This window comes from Macaca thibetana, chromosome 4 (genome assembly GCF_024542745.1).
Source record: "Macaca thibetana thibetana isolate TM-01 chromosome 4, ASM2454274v1, whole genome shotgun sequence".
Taxonomy (NCBI): Eukaryota; Metazoa; Chordata; class Mammalia; order Primates; family Cercopithecidae; genus Macaca; species Macaca thibetana.
The window spans coordinates 23,284,658-23,305,294 of record NC_065581.1 but is presented as its reverse complement, the minus strand read 5'-3'; positions in this window follow the sequence as shown (position 1 = coordinate 23,305,294).

Below are 20,637 nucleotides of genomic sequence, written 5' to 3'. Positions count from 1 at the left end.
ATGTATATTCTGTAATTGGTTATAATGTTGTATAAATGTCAGTTAGGTCAAGTTGGTTGACTGCATTGTTTGACTTTTACTATTATTTATACCCTTACTGATTTTTTGTCTATAAATTACTTTTTCTTGATATTACTAACAGAGAGTTTTTAAATCTCCACCTATGATTATAGATTTACCTATTTTACCCTTCTTTCATTTTTTCATATATTTAAAATAATATTTTTAGTTGCATGAACATTTGTGATTGTTGTGGCTTTTTGATAAATCAGTCATTTAATCATTATGAACTGTTCTACTTTATCACCAATAATGCAACTTCTCTTGAAGTCTACTTGTTCTGAAAGTCATGTAACCACCTCATCTTCTTCATGCTTAGTGTGTACATTTCTTCTTTCCTCTTACTGTCACTCTGTGTCTATATATTTAAAGTACTTTTATAAAGCTCTTTAAAGAGTGCTTCGTTGGTCTGGTTATTCAGTCTGATAATATCACTCTTTTAGTTGAAATTTTAGCTTATTTCTAATGTAATTAGTAATACAAATATATCTAGGATATATGATATATAGATCTCTGTACATCATATATCCCAAATTCTCTGAAAGTACTTTGGGCTTGCCTTAGATATATTTGTAGAGCCATTTGACCATATATATACATATATGTATACACACACACACACGCACACATCTATTTGTATAGATATTTGACTCTTAGGCTCTCTCTCTCTCTCTCTCTCTATATATATATATATATACACACACACACACATATTTGTACATCTGTACAAATATATCTAAGCCCAAAATACTTTCAGAGAGTTTTATATCTTGTGGCAGCTTCTACAGTTATACAGCCTTGCTCCTAAATAAATATACAAATATGTCTATCTATCTATATAGATAGATAGATCAGATATCTAGTTTTTTGTGTAATTTTTAATTTACACATAATTGTATATATTTATGGGGCTTGGTGTGACATTTTAATGCATGTACACATTGTATAATAATCAAATCAGAATATTTCATCTCATATGTTAATCGTCTCATATTTATTATTTCTTCATGGTTAGAACATTCAAAATTCTCCCTCCTAACTATTTTGACATATACAATACAATACTATGAAGCATAATCACCCTACTGTGCAGTAGAAGTCAGAACTTATTCCTCCTATTAGGTTGCTGAAAAGTTATTGTGGTTTTTGCCATGATTTTGATTGCAAAAGCTGCCATTACTCTTGCACCTACCTAAAATATGCCTTTGTATTCATTGACTGGCCTTTCCCCATCTCCCGTTCTCTACTTCTTTCCCCAGTCTCTAGTAACTACTATTAAGCTGTCTACTTTTCTGAGAGCCACTATTTTAGATTCCACATATGAGTGAAATCATGTGGTATTTGTATTGCTATGCCTGGTTTTGACACACTGACTTCATTTCCTTTTGATTTATATCCAATAGTGGGATTGATCGGTCATACGGACATTCTACTTTTAATTTGTTCAGGAACCTCCATACTGTTTTCCTTTATGGATGTATTAATTTACATTCCCATTAACAGTGTATAAGAGTTTCCATTTTTCCATATCCATGGCATCATTTGTTATTTTTTGTCTTTTTGATAGTGGTCATTATAATTGGTATGAGACAATATATCATTATAGTTTGGAATGCATTTCTCTGATGGTTAGTGATTGTATTAGTCCATTCGCATGCTGGGGAGGCCTCACAGTCATAGCAGAAGGCAAAATTAGAAGCAAAGGCATGCCTTACATGGCGGCAGGCAAGACAGTGTGTGCAGGGAACTGCCTTTTATAAAACCATCAGATCTTGTGAGACTTATTCACTATCATGAGAACAGTATGGGAAAACTCACCCCCGTGATTCAATTACCTCCCACTGGATCCCTCCCATGACATTTGGGGCTTATGGGAACTACAATTCAAGATGAGATTTGGGTGGGGACACAGGCAAACCATATTGATGATGATGAGAATTTTTCATATACCTGTTGGTCATTTGTGTCTTCATCTGAAAAATATCTATTCAAATCTTTTGCCCATCTTAAAATTGGATTATTTGCTTTTTGCTATTGAGTTATTCATCTATCTGTTGTTGTCAACACTTTACTTTCAGCAGTAGACAGATTATTTGGCTTCAGTTACAAGACGGCATGTGTAGCAGCAGCTTGAGTCACAAAGGAGAGGGGACACAACATGGGCTCCTTATCCTGACCAGTGCAGCCATGCAAGCTCCTGGAAGCTCCCCAAACTGGGCTCAAGGCCCTTGAGGACTGCCATATTTTACAACAGCAAAGACTGAAGATGTCCACAGCATTAATGGGGGCTGCTGGATGCTGCCTGCTTACCTTTATTTCCAGAGTGTAAAGTACCGTCTATTCTGTGCTGATCCTGACACAGGAAATGGGCGGCAGTGGCTGAGTGTTTCACTGCTTTCTGTATGAGGCCATCCTGAGTCTCCACATTTCACAAGGTATTAACCACTCCCTTGCTGTACTTCAGTGTTTTACTTCAAATGCTCTTGTAGAAATGTAATTCTTTATTTATTCTTTTGGTCTTTTCCTTGGAGGGTTGGGGGTTGGAGATAAGTATTAGGTACTGCTACTCATTCATTTTGCTGATGTCCTCTGATATTTAAATATCAGAGGCAGGCTGAGGCAAGAGAATCACTTGAACTCAGGAGGTGGAGGTTGCAGTGAGCCGAGATCAGGCCATTGCACTCCAGCCTTGACAACAAGAGCAAAACTCCATCTTGAAAAAAACAAAAAAGTAGTTAGTAAGGAGAGAAAAAAATGTATAGGATGTCTTGAATTACTTCTAAGGTTTTGCCTTTTGTCAGTATAAAACAAAGTCCTAATGGCTATGCTGATGTTACCAACTTGAATCTACTGTGGTAGTCAGGGATACTAGGTTGCTCACATTTACATGGATCAACCAGGACACACTTTTGAGACTGAGGGTTAACCCACTTTCCTTGAAACATATATACTTCCTGAATGAGAAGTGATACCTGGAAGGAGAGTTGGAGTATTATCAGAAGTAGCGGGATGGATGTTGATGTGGCAATCATTTCTAGTACAATGTACTGTAGGTCATTATATCTTCACACATTAAAGACGTGACAAAAAGGATGTGCACTCTCAATGCTGGAGTTGAGGAAACAAGAACATTATTGTTACTTCATGCATTAAAAACAAATATGATGGTATTTAATAATAAAATGACAATTAGTAAATAGAATGCTTTACTAATAAAGCATTGATAAATAGAATGCTTTACTAATAAAGCATTAGTAGAGGGTTGGTTCCAAGATGGCCGAATAGGAACAGCTCCAGGCTATAGCTCCCAGCATGAGCAATGCAGAAGATGGGTGATTTCTGCATTTCCAACTGAGGCACCAGGTTCATCTCACTAGGGCTTGTCAGACAGTGGGTGCAGGACACTGGGTGCAGCCCGTGGAGCATGAACCGAAGCAGGGCAAGGCATCACCTCACCCAGGAAGCAGAAGGGGTCAGGGAATTCCCTTTCCTAGCCAAGGGAAGCTGTGACAGACGGCACCTGGAAAATCGGATCACTCCCACCCTAATACTGCACTTTTCCAATGGTCTTCGCAAATGGCACACCAGCAGATTAATCTGCATCTGACTTAGAGGGTCCCATGCCCACGAAGTCTCACTCATTACTAGCATAGGAGTCTGAGATTGAACTGCAAGGTGGCAGTGAGGCTAGGGGAGGGGCCCCCACTATTGCTGAGGCTTGAGTAGGTAAATGAAGTGGCCAGGAAGCTTGAACTGGGTGGAGCCCACTGCAGTTCAAGGAGGCCTGCCTGCCTCTGTAGACTCCACCTCTGGGGGCAGGGCATAGCTGAACAAAAGGCAGCAGAAACTTCTGCAGACTTAAACATCCCTTTCTGACAGCTTTGAAGAGAGTAGTGGTCCTCCCAGTATGGAGTTTGAGATCTGAGAATGGACACACTGCTTCCTCAAGTGGGTCTCTGACCCCTGAGTAGCCTAACTGAGAGGCAGCTCCCAGTAGGGGCCAACTGACACCTCATGTGGCAGGGTGCCCCTCTGAGAGGAAGCTTCCAGAGTAACGATCAGGCAGCAACATTTGCCATTCTGCAATATTTGCTGTTCTGCAGGCTCTGCTGCTGATACCCAGGTAAGCAGGGTCTGGAGTGGACCTCCAGCAAACTCCAGCAGACCTGCAGATGATGGTCCTGACTCTTAGAAGGAAAACTAACAAACAGAAAGGACATCCACACCAAAACCCCATCTGTATGTCACCATCATCAAAGACCAAAGGTAGATAAAACCACAAAGATGGGGAGAAACCAGAGCAGAAAAGCTGAAAATTCTAAAAATCAGAGCGCCTCTTCTCCTCCAAAGGAATGCAGCTCCTTGCCAGCAATAGAACAAAGCTGGACGGAGAATGACTTTGACAAGTTGAGAGAAGGCGGCTTCAGACGGTAATAATAAACTTCTCTGAGCTAAAGGAAGATGTCCGAACGCAACGCAAAGAAGCTAAAAACCTTGAAAAAACATTAGATAAATGGCTAACTAGAATAAACAGCATAGAGAAGACCTTAAATAACCTGATGGAGAGGAAAACCATGGCATGAGAAATATGTGATGCATGCACAAGCTTCAGTAGCCGATTCGAACAACTGGAAGAAAGGGTATCAGGGATTGAAGACCAAATGAATGAAATGAAGTGAGAAGAGAAGTTTAAAGAAAAAAGAGTAAAAAGAAATAAACAAAGCCTCCAAGAAATATGGGACTATGTGAAAAGACCAAATCTATGTCTGATTGGTGTACCTGAAAGTGACAGGAGAATGGAACCAAGTTGGAAAACACTCTTCAGGATATTATCCAGGAGAACTTCCCCAACCTAGCAAGGCAGGCCAACATTCAAATTCAGGAAATACAAAGAATGCCACAAAGATACTCCTCGAGAAGAGCAACTCCAAGACACATAATTGCCAGATTCACCAAAGTTGAAATGAAGGAAAAAATGTTAAGGGCAGCCAGAGAGAAAGGTCGGGTTACCCACAAAGGGAAACCCATCAGACTAACAGCAGATCTCTCGGCAGAAACTCTATAAGCCAGGACAGAGTGGGGGCCAATATTCAACATTCTTAAAGAAAAGCATTTTCAACCCAGAATTTCATATCCAGCCAAACTAAGCTTCATAAATGAAGGAGAAATAAAATCCTTTACAGACAAGCAAATTCTGAGAGATTTTGTCACCACCAGGCCTGCCTTATAAGAGCTCCTGAAGGAAGCACCAAACATGGAAAGGAACAACCAGTACCAGTCACTGCACAAACATACCAAATTGTAAAGACCTTTTGCTTTACAATTGCTAGGAAGAAACTGCATTAACTAACAAGCAAAATAACCAGATAACATTAAATGACAGGATCAAATTCACACATAACAATATTAACCTTAAATATAAATGGGCTACATGCTCCAATTAAAAGACACAGACTGGCAAATTAGATAAAGACTCAAGACCCATCAGTCTGCTGTATTCAGGAGACCCATCTCACGTACAGAGACACACATAGGCTCAAATTAAAGGGATGGAGGAAGATCTACCAAGCAAATGGAAACAAAAAAAAGCAGGGGTTGCAACCCTAGTCTCTGAAAAAACAGACTTTAAACCAACAAAGATCAGAAGAGACAAAGAAGGGCATTACATAATGGTAAAGGGATCAATTCAACAAGAAGAGTTAACTATCCTAAATATATATGCACCCAATACAGGAGCACCCAGATTCATAAAGCAAGTCCTTAGAGACCTACAAAAAGACTTAGACTTCCACACAATAATAATGGGAGACTTTAACACCCCACTGTCAACATTAGACAGATCAATGAGACAGAAAGTTAACTAGGATATCCAGGAATTGAACTCAGCTCTGCACCAAGCAGACCTAATAGACATCTACAGAACTCTCCACCCCAAATCAACAGAATATACATTTTTCTGAGAACCACATTGTACTTATTCCAAAATTGACCACATAGTTGGAAGTAAAGCACTCCTTAGCAAATGTAAAAGAACGGAAATTATAACAAACTGTCTCTCAGACCAAAGTGCAATCAAACTAGAACTCAGGATTAAGAAACTCACTCAAAACCGCTAAACTACATAGAAACTGAGCAACCTGCTCCTGAATGACTACTGGGTACATAACGAAATGAAGGCAGAAATAAAGATGTTCTTTGAAACCAATGAGAACAAAGACACAATATACCAGAATCTCTGGGACACATTTAAAGCAGTTTGTAGAGGGAAATTTATAGCACTAAATGCCCACAAGAGAAAGCGGGAAAGATCTAAAATTGACACTCTGACATCACAGTTAAAAGAACTAGAGAAACAAGAGCAAACACATTCAAAAGCTAGCAGAAGGCAAGAAATAACTAAGATCAGAGCAGAACTGAAGGAGATGGAGACACAAAAAAAACCCTTAAAAAAAATCAATGAATCCGGAAGGTGGTTTTTTGAAAAGATCAACAAAATTGATAGACCGCTAGCAAGAATAATAAGAAAAGAGAGAATCAAATAGATGCCATAAAAAATGATAAAGGGGATATCACCACCAATCCCACAGAAATACAAACTACCATCAGAAAATACTATAAACACCTCTACACAAATAAACTACAACATCGAGAAGAAATGGATAAATTCCTGGACACACACACACCCATGATTAAGCCAGGAAGAACTGGCATCCCTGAATAGACCAATAATAGGCTCTGAAATTGAGGCAATAATTGGTAGCCTACCAACCAAAAAAAGTCCAGGACCAGACAGATTCACAGCTGAATTCTACCGGAGGTACAAAGAGGAGCTGGTACCATTCCTTCTGAAACTATTCCAATCAATAGAAAAAGAGGGAATCCTCTCTAACTCATTTTATGAGGCCAGCATCATCCTGATACCAAAGTCTGGCAGATACACACACAAAAAAGAATTTTAGACCAATACACCTGATGAGCCTCGATGCAAAAATCCTCAATAAAATGAGGATCCAGCGGCACATCAAAAAACTTGAATCCAGCAGCACATCAAAAAACTTATCCACCGTGATCCAGTGGGCTTCATCTCTGGGATGCAAGGCTGGTTCAACATATGCAAATCAATAAATGTAATCTAGCATATAAACAGAACCAAAGACAAAAACCACATGATTATCTCAATAGATGCAGAAAAAAGGCTTCAAGAAAATTCAACAGCCCTTCATGCTAAAAACTCTCAATAAATTAGGTATTGATGGGAAGTATCTCAAAATAATAAGAGCTATTTATGAAAAACCCAGAGCCAATACCATACTGAATGGGCAAAAACTAGAAGCATTCCCTTTGAAAACTGGCACAAGACAGGGATGCCCTCTCTCACCACTCCTATTCAACATAGTGTTGGAAGTTCTGGCCAGGGCAATCAGGTAGGAGAAAGAAATAAAGAATATTCAATTAGGAAAAGAGGAACTCAAATTGACTCTGTTTGCAGATGATATTATTGTATATTTAGAAAACCCCTTTGTCTCAGCCCAAAATCTCCTCAAACTGATAGGCAACTTCAGCAAAGTCGCAGGATGCAAAATCAATGTGCAAAAATCACAAGCATTCCTATAAACCAATAAGAGACAGAGTCAAATCATGAGTGAACTCCCATTCACAATTGCTTCAAAGAGAATAAAATACCTAGGAATACCACTTAAAAGGGATGTGAAAGACCTCTTCAAGGAGAACTACAAACCGCTGCTCAATGAAATAAAAGAGGACACAAACAAATGGAAGAACATTCCATGCTCATGAATAGGAAGAATCAATATTATGAAAATGGCTATACTGTCCAAGATAATTTATAGATTCAGTGCCATCCCCATCAAGCTACCAATGACTTCCTTCATAGAATTGGGAAAAAACGACTTTCCATTTCATATGGAACCAAAAAAGAGCCTGCAATGTCAAGACAATCCTAAGCCAAAAAAAAAAAAAAAGACAAAAAACCAAAGCTGTAGGCATCACGCTACCTGAGTTCAAACTATACTACAAGGCTACAGTAACCAAAACAGCATGGTACTGCTACCAAAACAGAGATCTAGACCAATGGAACAGAACAGAACCCTCAGAAATAAGACCACCCATCTACAACCATCTGATATTTGGCAAACCTGACAAAAACAAGAAATGGGGAAAGGACTCCCTATTTCATAAACGGTGTTGAGAAAACTGGCTAGCTATATGTAGAAAGTTGAAACTGGATTCCTTCCTTACACATTATACAAAAATTAATTCAAGATGGATTAAAGACTTATATGTTAGACCTAAAACCATAAAAACCCTAGAAGAAAACCTAGGCAATACCATTCAGGACATAGGCATAGGCAAGGACTTCTTGTCTAAAACACCAAAAGCAATGGCAACAAAAGGCAAAATTGACAAATGGAATCTAATTAAACCAAAGAGCTTCTGCACAGCAAAAGAAACTACCATCAGAGTGAACAGACTACTTACAGAATGGGAAAAAATTTTTGCAATCTACTCATCTGACAAAGGGCTAATATCCATAATCTACAAAGACCTTGAACAAATTTACAAGAAAAAAACAAACAACCCCATCTAAAAGTGGGCAAAGGATATGAACAGACACTTCTCAAAAGAAGAGGTTTATGCAGCCAACAGACACATGAAAAAATGCTCATCATCACTGGCCATCAGAGAAATGCAAATCAAAACCACGATGAGATACCATCTCACACCAGTCAGAATGGCAATCATTAAAAAGTCAGGAAACAACAGGTGCTGGAGAGGATATGGAGAAATAGTAACACTTTTACACTGTTGGTGGGACTGTAAACTAGTTCAACCATTGTGGAAGACAGTATGGCGATTCCTCAAGGATCTAGAACTAGAAATACTATTTGACCCAGCCATCCCATTACTGGTATATACCCAAAGGATTATAAATCATGCTGCTATAAAGACAAATGCACGTTTATTGCGGTACTATTCACAATAGCAAAGACTTGGAACCAACCCAAATGTCCATCAATGATAAGACTGGATTAAGAAAATGTGGCACATATACACCATGGAATACTATGCAGCCATAAAAAAAGGATGAGTTCATGTCCTTTGTAGGGACACGGATGAAGCTGGAAATCATCATTCTGAGCAAACTATTGCAAGGACAGAAAACCAAACAGCGCATGTTCTCACTCATAAGTGGGAATTGAACAATGAGAACACTTGGACACAGGATGGGGAACATCACACACGGGGGCCTGTTGTGGGGTTTGGGGAGGGGGGAGGGATAGCATTAGGAGGTACATCTAATGTACATGATGAGTTAATGGGTGTAACACACCAACATGACACATGTATACATATGTAACAAGCCTGCACATTGTGCACATGTACCCTAGAACTTAAAGTATAATTTAAAAAAAAAGCATTAGTAAATAGAATACTTTACAAATAAAGCATTAGGTTGATATGTGTAAATGCCCATTTATAAGCAGTATAATTTACAGAAGATAAGTAATTGTTAACTAAAGCTACTTTGTTATAGATTGTTATACGTGTTCCTGAATTCTTTTTTTTTTTTTTTTTTTTTTTCTGACAGAGTCTTTCTCTGTCACCCAGGCTGGAGTGCAGTGGTGCAGTCTCTGCTCACTGCAACCTCCACTTCCCAGGTTCAAGCAATTCTCCTGCCTCAGCCTCCTGAATAGCTGGGATTACAGATGCATGCCACCAAGCCTAGCTAATTTTTGTATTTTTAGTAGAGACAGGGTTTTGCCATGTTGGCCAGGCTGGTCTCAAACTCCTGACCTCCAGTGATCTTCCCGCCTTGGCCTCCCAAAGTGCTGGGATTACAGGCGTGAGCCACTGTGCCCGGGCAGTGTTCCCGAATTCTTGCAAACAAGGTTAATGGTTATGTTATTACATAGAAAACACAATGACATTTATGTTCCTCCCATTGGGTAAATCCATTGTCAGCTTTTTATCCTCTTCAGAAAATTACTATTCTGACCAAAACTGTGAAGTCTATTTCCAAAGTAGGGGTAGAATACAGATGCAATAGGTCAGAAAAAGACAAATAAATAAATAAATAAATAAGCACAGAACATTGAGGTAGGAGTTGAAAATTCGCAGTATGAAGCAGAAACATGGAAATCGTTCCTCTGGCATTAAGCAAAGCAGGCAGCCAACAAATTACAGACCATTCTGGAGGAAAAGCAAACTTTCTGAGAAATGCCATGATGATGTATAAACTTTGAATGTACTCATTAACAAAGATTGAGAATTTTATGTAAATAGAATAACTGTGACCTGGAAAATTGCAGACTCTCAGGACAAGAACAAACTTGCATAGAATAGTCCTGGTTTTGGGGCCCCCAAATGATTAAATATCATTGACCGTTGCTTTAACAAACGTAATTTATTCTCAATGCGCCACTCGTTAAAATTGAGCTGCTAAATCTTTACAATTTTTTAAAAGCAAATTTGTTATGGCAAGATTATTCATGGATATATATGCATATAAATTTAATCACTTCCAAAAATCTTTCCAATAAAGAATTTATTGAACACCTATGAGTACATATCTCATAAGCAGTTTTAAGAGAGCCAATTACAGTACCCAAAGGAGCAACTCCATTGCTAATATCTTACAAATAGCTACTAAATTCATTGAGGTTAACAGCTACCAGAAGTGTATAGATATTAATTCACCATATTTCTTTGCTTAAGACAAATTACTCCAAAGCACTTATATTTTTGACTGTCTACTTCTACCATATTCTAAACATTTTCATTTTCTAGCACCTATAGGAAACTGAAGATCTGTAAGACACTCTCTATTATGCCAAGAAGCAGTGCAGTTACGTTGATGGGCTCTAGAAACTAACCTACTTTTACTCCTGCTCCAGCTCCTTTTAGTAGCTGAACCTATTCACTCCATCTCCCACCCCAGCCTTCTCCAAGTATCTGTGGTCTTCCTGTGGGAGTATCACAGAGGTCTTTGTTTATAAATCATTAGGTGTCATTTACTTAAATATTTAGATCTGCTTAAACTTGGGGAAAAATCTCCAAGGACCCTGACTCCCTACTAAACATTTAACATAATTTAAAAACTATTCTCAATAATTGCTTGTTAGAATTCAGCAAAATCTACTGGAATTCTCTAGCTGGTGTCCTATACAGCTTCCTTAACCTCCACAGTGTATGACCATCTGAAAGATAATTCATGGGTTTCTGTTTCCTCATTTGAAACATAAAAATAATTTTACTACCTATCTTATAAGGCTGTTGTGAAGTTCAAAGAAATTAACTCATTAAACATTCAGACCATTACCAGTTGTGTAATAAGTGCTCAACAAGGATTGGTAATGTGGTCATATTATTTATCTTGCAAACAGAAATAACTCTGGGAATAGAAGGGTATTACCAATATTACACAAGGACAAAAGGTATGAACTGGAACTACCTAGAGCAAATGAAGATGTATGGCTAACTAATAGCTATTCATCCTACAATGAATAAGAATTCATCCTACAATGTAGTGCTTATGATTTGGCACTTCTGATTCAACTTAGATAGATCTCATCCCCTAATACCTGTTTTCTTTTCCAGTATGGACACGTATAAATGGCAATCATTTTGACTTGCTTGCCAATGAACCTATAGTCCATGGCATAATGCAAAATACTATTATTACTTGGAACCATTAAGGTCACAATAAGAATCTCGAGAGTATTCCACTTGAAACCCCCATTTTTATAGATTCTTGTCCCTCCTAACATTTCTTCTATGTGTAGCTGTACACAATCTCATCCTACCCCACACACCCATATGTGAACCTACCGCCATAGTAAGTGACTGAGTATTCAACACCCATTGATATCATAGCTAATTCCAACAGACAGTGAAATAAAAGAGGTAGGAGCCAGAATAACTTCTTCTGATTACAACACTTTGGGCATAGTCTACAATACATTAAACTCTGAAAACTCAAATGTACTCCTCTTCTTCCAACCTCCTCTTCGAACTCCAGCACAATGCAGATGCCTCAAACTCTTCCTTGGTCACAAATCTATGGTTTTCTTACTACAACATCTATACTAACTCTTTTCCTACATTTTTAACAGTGCCTATTTTTACATATTTTAAGCTGGCTATTCCTTCAACTCCACCATCTTGCATTGTCTAAACTGAGAATGCCTTATCCTAGACCCCGACCCTAAAGAATACCAGAACTGTTTCTCTGGTGGGAAACTTCAGACAAGCGATCACTGAGGCTTGGAGTAGTTATAGAGGTATCTAAGGCTGGGCAAACTTTGAACTTGTTGAGGTAAAAGAGAGTGCATTTCTAGGCAAACCATGTCTAGCAGTTCTGATAATAGCACACAGTGTACCCAGTGGAGAATAGACTGAGAGGAATAAAGTTTATCTGGGGCTGGGCACAGTGGCTCACGCCTATAATCCCAGTACTTTGGGAGGCCGAGGCAGGCAGATTATGAGGTCAGGAGTTTGAGATCAGCCTGGCCAGCATGGTGAAACCCTGTCTCCACTAAAAATACAAAAAATTAGCTGGGTGTGGTGGTATGCACCTGTAATCCCAGCTACTCAGGAGGCTGAGGCAGGAGAATCACTTGAACCCAGGAGGCAGAGGTTGCAGTGAGCTGAGATCATGCCATTGCACTCCAGCCTGGGCAACAACAGCAAAATTCCATCTTGGGAAAAAAAAAAAAAAAGTTTATCTGGGTAAGGTGGAGACTCAGTATAAAGGGACTTAATAATGAAAGAGAAAAGTCAGAATTTAGTGCAACCAGATGCATAAAGTTTAGGACTATTTATCTGGACAGCAACATTAAGACTGTTAGAAGAAAGTTACAGCATTCTGCAAGTAGACAGTGACTTAACAAAAAAAAGTCTGTTTCTTATTAGGCAATTTGCTATCTCAAATCTTGAATTGAGAGCATTTGAAATAATTATTCATTTGTGCATTTTCTCATAATCTACTTCCTATTTGCTCTAGGCCAATTATTTTCAGGCTATCCTTAGTGCTTATTTTCATGTGTCCTATAAACGTATATAACATGCACTCTGTCCTTAGTATTCTCAGCACTGAGCATTCATGTCAGGGAGGAATGCTAGAAAACAAAGATGTTAATTTTGTAAGTTAAATGTAGCTATTTCTTCAATATTCAATTTAGAGAGAGAATTTTATACAAAAGCACTGATTGAATATCCATCTGGTAAGTCTTTAGCATTGATATCTAATTTCTTTCCACGGCATGTGTAGCTGCTGAGACACCTCAGGGACTGTTTGTATAACATCGTTGCTGCAGGCCATGGAAAATTCTGTGCACTGCTTTCCATACATGTTTGGTTACAGCTGGATCTGGTTTGTGTGTTTTGGGGCTTTCCAATGCAATTACCGCCTCCTTCATGTATACCAAATGGATCTGCCTCTTTCCGTTTCAACTGAAGGCTTTTCACCCGGGCTTGGAAATGTGAATACGCTGATTAAAAAATAAAAAAGGCCAGACAGACTGAGGGAAATGCAGAAAGACCCAGAGAAAATCCCAGTGTAATGTTTTCCTAAGCAAGAACTACCAGAAGAATTAAGAAGAGAAAAAAAATAAAAATAAAAAGAAGAAAAAAATGGTATTTCTATGCCATGTTCAAGGTTCTATTAGAATCCATTGTGAGTGTGTGTATCTTTGTTTCAAGTGTTTCATTGGAGGGACTCATTATTTCCCTTTTCTGTGGAAAGAATTCTCTCACCAGGAGCAGGATGCATTCTGCCCAGCCCTGACAGATCCATCCTATTTCTACCAGATCAATGTGGGCCTAGTCTTGCAGTCGCTGTGGCTTTTGTTCGATCTCAGTAATTCTCAGATTGACTCCCCACAAATGCAGTGAGGAGGAGCCAATTATCTCACACAGCCACTGACTTGTTATTGCCATACACAATTATTGAAGAGGTGTGCAGCATAAACCCCAGGAATGGCATCCAGAAGGAATGGCTTTTTCCATCATTACAGTCTCAATAAAGTCAGATATTGCTCTATCAACTGGCTTTTTAAATGAAAGTTTGCATCATTTTACTGAAAATATGAACCAAACGCATGGGCACTAACAGAGAAAGGCTGTGCCTTCATGTATGCCAGAAAGACAATTCATATTTTAACTCTAGTTTCCTTTTTGCTGCTGATATTGCTAACAGCAAGTGAAATAATACTCAAATGCATTGACCCTTTCAATGCTGTTGAAATAACACCTGCAAACATGATGATGGATTTGTGCTTGGGACTCCTTTGGCGCTGTTTTCTCACATGCATGCATTTAGCACAAGAGAATGCTAAATAGTTATGCATTAACAATATTGTTAATATCTCAGTGATATCCTATCTTTCAGTTAATAATATGATAACTATGTAACAGGCGTTTAACTCACTTATGGATTCTTAATTACATATACCAATTGAACATAAAAATAGAAAAAAAAATTCTTTGAACTGAAAGAAGAAAAATCCACTGCCAAGAATTGTAAAGCATTTCTTCTGGATCCATTTATTCAAAACAAAGTTGAATTGAGGTATGGGCTGTGACTCTTCTCATAGGAAGGCCTTGTGTACCAGGGAAGCAAAGAAAGGGAAATCTGGCATATCAGGGCAACCTGCCCCCAATAATTCAACGTGGGTCCTTTTCTATTTCCCTAGTGTTGACCAGTCTGAGAAATAAAGGGAAAGAGTACAAAAGAGAGAAATTTTAAAGCTGGGTATCCCGGGGAGACATCACATGTTGGCAAGTTCTGTGATGCTCCCAAAGCCGCAAAACCAGCAAGTTTTTATTAGTGATTTTCAAAGGGGAGGGAGCGTACGAATAGGGTGTGGGTCACAGAGATCACATGCTTCACAAGGTAATAAAATATCACAAGGCAAATGGAGGCAGGGTGAGATCACAGGACCGGGGGTGGGGGGGGAATTAAAATTGCTAATGAAGTTTCGGGCATGCATTTTGTTGATAACATCTAATCAGGAGACAGAGTTTGAGAGCAGACAACTGGTCTGACCAAAATTTATTAGGAAATTTTCTTGTCCTAATAGGCCTGGGAGCATTATGGAAGACCGGGGCTTATTTCATCCCTTATCTGCAAACATAAAAGACAGACATCCCCAGAGCAGCCATTTTAGAGGCTTCCCCCTAGGAACGCATTCTCTTTCTCAGGGATATTCCTTGCTGAGAAAAAGAATTCAGTGATATTTCTCCTATTTGCTTTGGAAAGAAGAGAAATATGGCTCTGTTCCACCCAGCTCTGGGAAGCCAGACATAATGGTTATCTCCCTTGTTCCCTGAACATTGCTGTTAGCCTGTTCTTTTTCAAGGTTCCCAGATTTCTTATTGTTTAAACAATTTGTGCAGTTAACACAATCATCACCAGGTCCTGAGGTGACATACATCCTCAGCTTACGAAGATGACGGGATTAAGAGGTTAAAGACAGGCATAGGAAATTATAAGATCATTGATTGGGGAAGTGATAAATGTCCATGAAATCTTCACAACTTGTGTTCTTCTGCCGTGGCTTCAGCCAGTCCCTCCATTCGGGGTCCCTGACTTCCCGCAACACTAGCAGAAGGCAACAAGTATTTCTGAACAATGATATTTGAAGGATTGAGGGAGGTGTGTGTGCCTGTGTGAATGATGTTCGGGGAAGCATGAGGGTTGGGGAACATAAGGAAGTAAGAATTCTGGAGGACATCTGAATTCCACTAGGGACTCGGGAAAGTAATTCTGGTTCTGGATACATCAAGTCTGGAGGTCACAGAGGCACTTATCGCCTGTGTACACCTGGTTTGGCTCTTTATTCTGGGCAAACAGAGGCTCTATCAGGGCTGGCTATAGATGAAGAAAGTCATGCCAGGCCAAAAAATAAAAATAAAAATAAAAAAGGAAGACACTGTGCCAGTACACAAATGTTTTAATACAAGAAAAAAACAAAAGCAAAAATACATCACTACATTTGCCTCTCACGAGGCTCTCTCTCATCCCTCCCTACTTCTCTAACTTGCTCGATCGCTGACCAAGTAAAGGAAATGCTGTGTTAATTCTAAACTTCACACTTCTTACATCATCTGGGCCTGATTTAAGAAATGACTCCCACTAGCCTTATGCAAAACCTGGCTCAAAACATAGTAAGAAAATGAAATAATTGTTTTAAATTGACTAAATACCTAATTCTACATGGCAAAGAGCTTCTGCAATTAACAAATATTTACGTATCTAGTGGAATCCACTAATACTTTTTAGAATCTTAAAGTTACATGTCATTTACATACTTTCTCAAAAAATAAATTTCAGATAGGTTGAGACATTAAATATAGAAAAAGAAACAAAAAAGCGGAGAGAAAATGTAGATTAATATTTAATTTGAGGAAGAAAACAATTCTTTGTAAATATATAATTGAAGAGATAGACCGATTGAAAAATATTGATAGATATAACTATTTAATTAAAAATGCCAAAAAGTGTCACAATATCTTTCTTCAAACTGGGGAATATTAACAACATTTCTAATTAAAAACAAATTGATTCCCTCAATATATAAAGAGCATGCCCAAGCTCAAAAACAGAAAACACATGAAAGAAAAAATACAAATGGCCTGTACCCCCTACCACACACACATTTCTCCTAACCTTTACTTAAAGAGACAAAAATTAGAAGAAAAATCCAATATGTCATCCTTCACAGCAGCAAAGATATTTCACAAAGTACAACAGAGTTGGGCAGAGTGGCAAAGGAGCACCTGTGACAGTTGCCTTTGGTGCCAACTTTATGGGGAGCAACTTGGTCATATCATGGAGGGCATTAAAAGTGTGTACGTCTAATCAGACATGAGCACCAAGAGTTCGGTAGCTGGATGTTATCAAGCCTTTGTTGATAATAAGAAAAATTAGACCAAATGGTAGAGGCTAGAAAATTGTTTAAAATGGTCAAAAATCCATACACAGTATTGTGCAATTATGAAGATCATTTAAAAAATAATTTTTAATTGAAATTATGATCATAATAAAATAAGAAATGGGAAAATCAGAATAAAAGCATCATATGCTGTTTAGCCCCATTTTTTTAAAAGAGAAAGAATGTCAGCATTAGCATTGCATGAACCTTGGACAGAAATAGAGTGGTAGCATATATGAACAATGATGTCCTTGAGGATTATTCCTTTGATAATAGAAATACTTGCTGACCTGCTCCCTCCTTATCTTTATACAAACCTGATTTTATTTTTTCACAGGTGCTTACAGCCTTTATAACTCTGCTGCCCAGTGCACCAGTATGGTAGCCACTAGCCACAGGTGGCTACTGAGCATTTGAAATGTGGCCATTGGAAATGAGATGTGCTATAACTATACGCCAATTTCAAAGACATAGTATAAAAATTCAAAGTATCTCTCTAATAATTTTTAATATTGACTATATTAAAATAACATTTCACATAATGGGTAAAATAAAATATATTATTAAAATTAAACTTCACCTATTTCTCTTTTTTCTTTTTTTCAATGTGGCTACTAGAAAATTTAAAAATACTTATGTGGCTTACATTGTATTACAGCACTATTATAGAATGCCTTTTGCTAACATTTGCCCTCTGTCCTGTACCACCCCCAAAACTTCGGCATTCTTTATTACGGTAGCTTTTGTTTCAGGGTTGGTTCTACAGCACAGAAGATGGACAGAGAGAGTTGAGCAGGCAGGAATTTTAAAATTAAAATCGCTTTTGAGGAGTTGTTATCCCTGACCTTACTAATAGGAAATGTTGCTTCATGAGGTTGCTCAAGAGTATGCCAAATAGAAAATTCTGGAACAGAGGAATACTACTACTCACACCTCAATTGGAATAATCTCTGCTAGGTTATTTTATTAGGTTTTACTCTTTAATATATAACTTGTCCGAGGCTAAGCAAGTAATAATGTCTCTGGGGTTCAGTTATTTTTCAACTCTAGGAGGAGTAAAAAATTCCTCATCTGTAAAACAAAACAATAAAGTTTTAAAATGATAAAGTTGTGAAAACAAAATGAGTAAATAATGTAAATGTTTAAAGAATAACAAGTACATAGTTAAAAAGTTAATATATGCCACCTGTGAAACTTTGTTAAATATACAAATACATGCAGGGAAAAAAGTGAAAAGATTAAAGAATCCGATAGAAGTTTAAGAATATGTTTATCTTATTAGAGAGGTAGCTTAAAAGAGTAGTTAGCACTGTAGGCCAGGGAGTAGGACTCGCTGGCTCTAAAACTGACTCTGGCTTTCAGTAGCTTTCATCTTGGACAAGTCACATGAAGTCTCTGGGTGTAGTTTCCTCTTCTGTACCATGGAGCAATGGAACTCACAAGGGAGTCGGAAAAATGAAGTGAATAAAAGCTTTTAAAATGCTAAGACACTGTGCTCTGCACAGTTAAATGGTTTAATCATTGTTACCTATTATTCTTACCATGATGGGGAAAGTTGTCAACACATTTCCACACCTTAAACAAACATAAATCAGAAAACATTTGCAAATATCATATACTGTATTCCATAAGTGAAATTCTTTGTGTAGGTTAATGATCCTCATGGTATTTCTGAAGGCAGGAAGATCAGTAGCCTAGAGCAGTGCCTCTCATGCTTTACAATGTGCAGATACATGACCTCAGACCTTATTAAGATGCAGACTCTGATTCAATAGGTCTGTGGTGGGGTTTGATTGAGATTCTACATATTTAATAAGCTCCCAATTGATGCCAGTGCTGCTGGGTCTCCCACCACAGACAGAGTACCAAGGGCTAAGGCAATATTGTCTACTTTGACAGCAGGAGTAATTAAGGTGCAAGATATAGAACAAGTATCAGCACAAGTGTGCAAAACAGCAATCCTTTCTGTTTCTTGCATTGACTACTCGCATAAGGATAGATTAGCTTCTTTCTCCTTTAATTGAATACATCTCATTAAGTTAGACAGGGGTCAGACAACATCCCATTATAAAGATTATGATTCTGTAGCACAGACAATTTATGACATTGGCTCCGAGATTCATGACAAATGCTTTGTAAAGAATAAACACGCTTTTCAAAATGTAGTTTTCTAGAATAAACAATTGTTTTAACACTATACTTTGAATGGTCCCTTTTTCACTGAGGATTTTGTGGACATCAGTTATTCAGTTAAGAAAATGCCCTTTTAATGTTAGTGTGCAAAGAATTCTAATGATGAAAGAGTGTTGAATTATATCAGATGCTTTTCCTGCATCTGTGGGTTTTCTCCTTTAATCTTTTAATATGAAGGCTTGCCATATTGATAGGTTTTCTAATGCTAAGTCCTTGCATTCTTTGGGAAAATTAAACTTGGTCATAATATTATGTACCACTGGATTCAGCTTACCAGTGTTTTGCTTGGCCTGCAATGTACTTTTTCTGGTTTTTATATCAAGATTACTAAATCCTTGCAAAATTATGTGAATGTATTCCCACTATTATTTCCATTCCCTGGAGGAGTTTGTACAGGAGTACTTTTCCCAACATAGGGATTTCTTCAATGCTTTAGAATAGTCTGAAGTTCAAAAGTTCACAGATTTTTTTTTTTTTTTAAGACAGAGTCTCACTTTTTGCCCAGGCTGGAGTGCAGTGGCGTGATCTTGACTCACCTGCACCCTCCACCTCCTGGGTTCAAGCGATTCTCCTGCCTCAGCCTCCCAAGGTGCTGGGATTACAGGCATGTGCCACCATGCTGGGCGAACTTTTTGTATTTTTAGTAGAGACAGAGTTTCGCCTTGTTGCCCGGGCTAGTGTCAAACTCCTGACCTCAAGTGATCCACCCACCTCAGCCTCCCAAAGTGCTGTGATTACATGGCCACCAACCCTGGCCATGAGGTTCGCGGATTTTTGCACATTTTTCCACTTTTACAAAATTTGCGTTTCTAATAAATTTCAGCTGCTACTATCTGTCAGGTACAATGAAACTTTATGCCAGGGTTATGCATTCTCTCATGAACAGTGAGCACATCATGAATGACTATTTAAATAAATATGCAGTTTGTATCATGTATACTAAATTATAATCATATAGACTTTTAGTTCACAGTTTTGCACTAATTTACTATTTGAAAATACATGAATCTTTGACCTGTGCCCTGGGGATGTTAAATGTCCACTTTCTGTCTCAATCGTACGATAGAAACCATAACAGATGCAGAATCTTTGCATCCAACAGATCAGGAAGTCAGTTGCTGGAGGGAGAAATATCCCACGTTCCTTGGGCCTTCAAGTAATTTGCCATTACTTGTTAACTTGGCCGTGTTACACAGATTTTATGCTTTTTAATTGTCTCATTTCATCCTCACAATAAGAAAGTATTTTTATTCCCATTTCATGTAAAATTGAGCTTCAGAAGGGTAATGTCCTAGAGTCAGAGAGATTGAATGAAGGAGGCAGACTTCCAACTCAGGTGGCTGACTCCAAATCCAGACACTTTTTATTCTAGTGGCCTCTCTCTTATAATTTTAGTTCCCAAAGCAGTGTAGGCAGTCTCCCATTATTC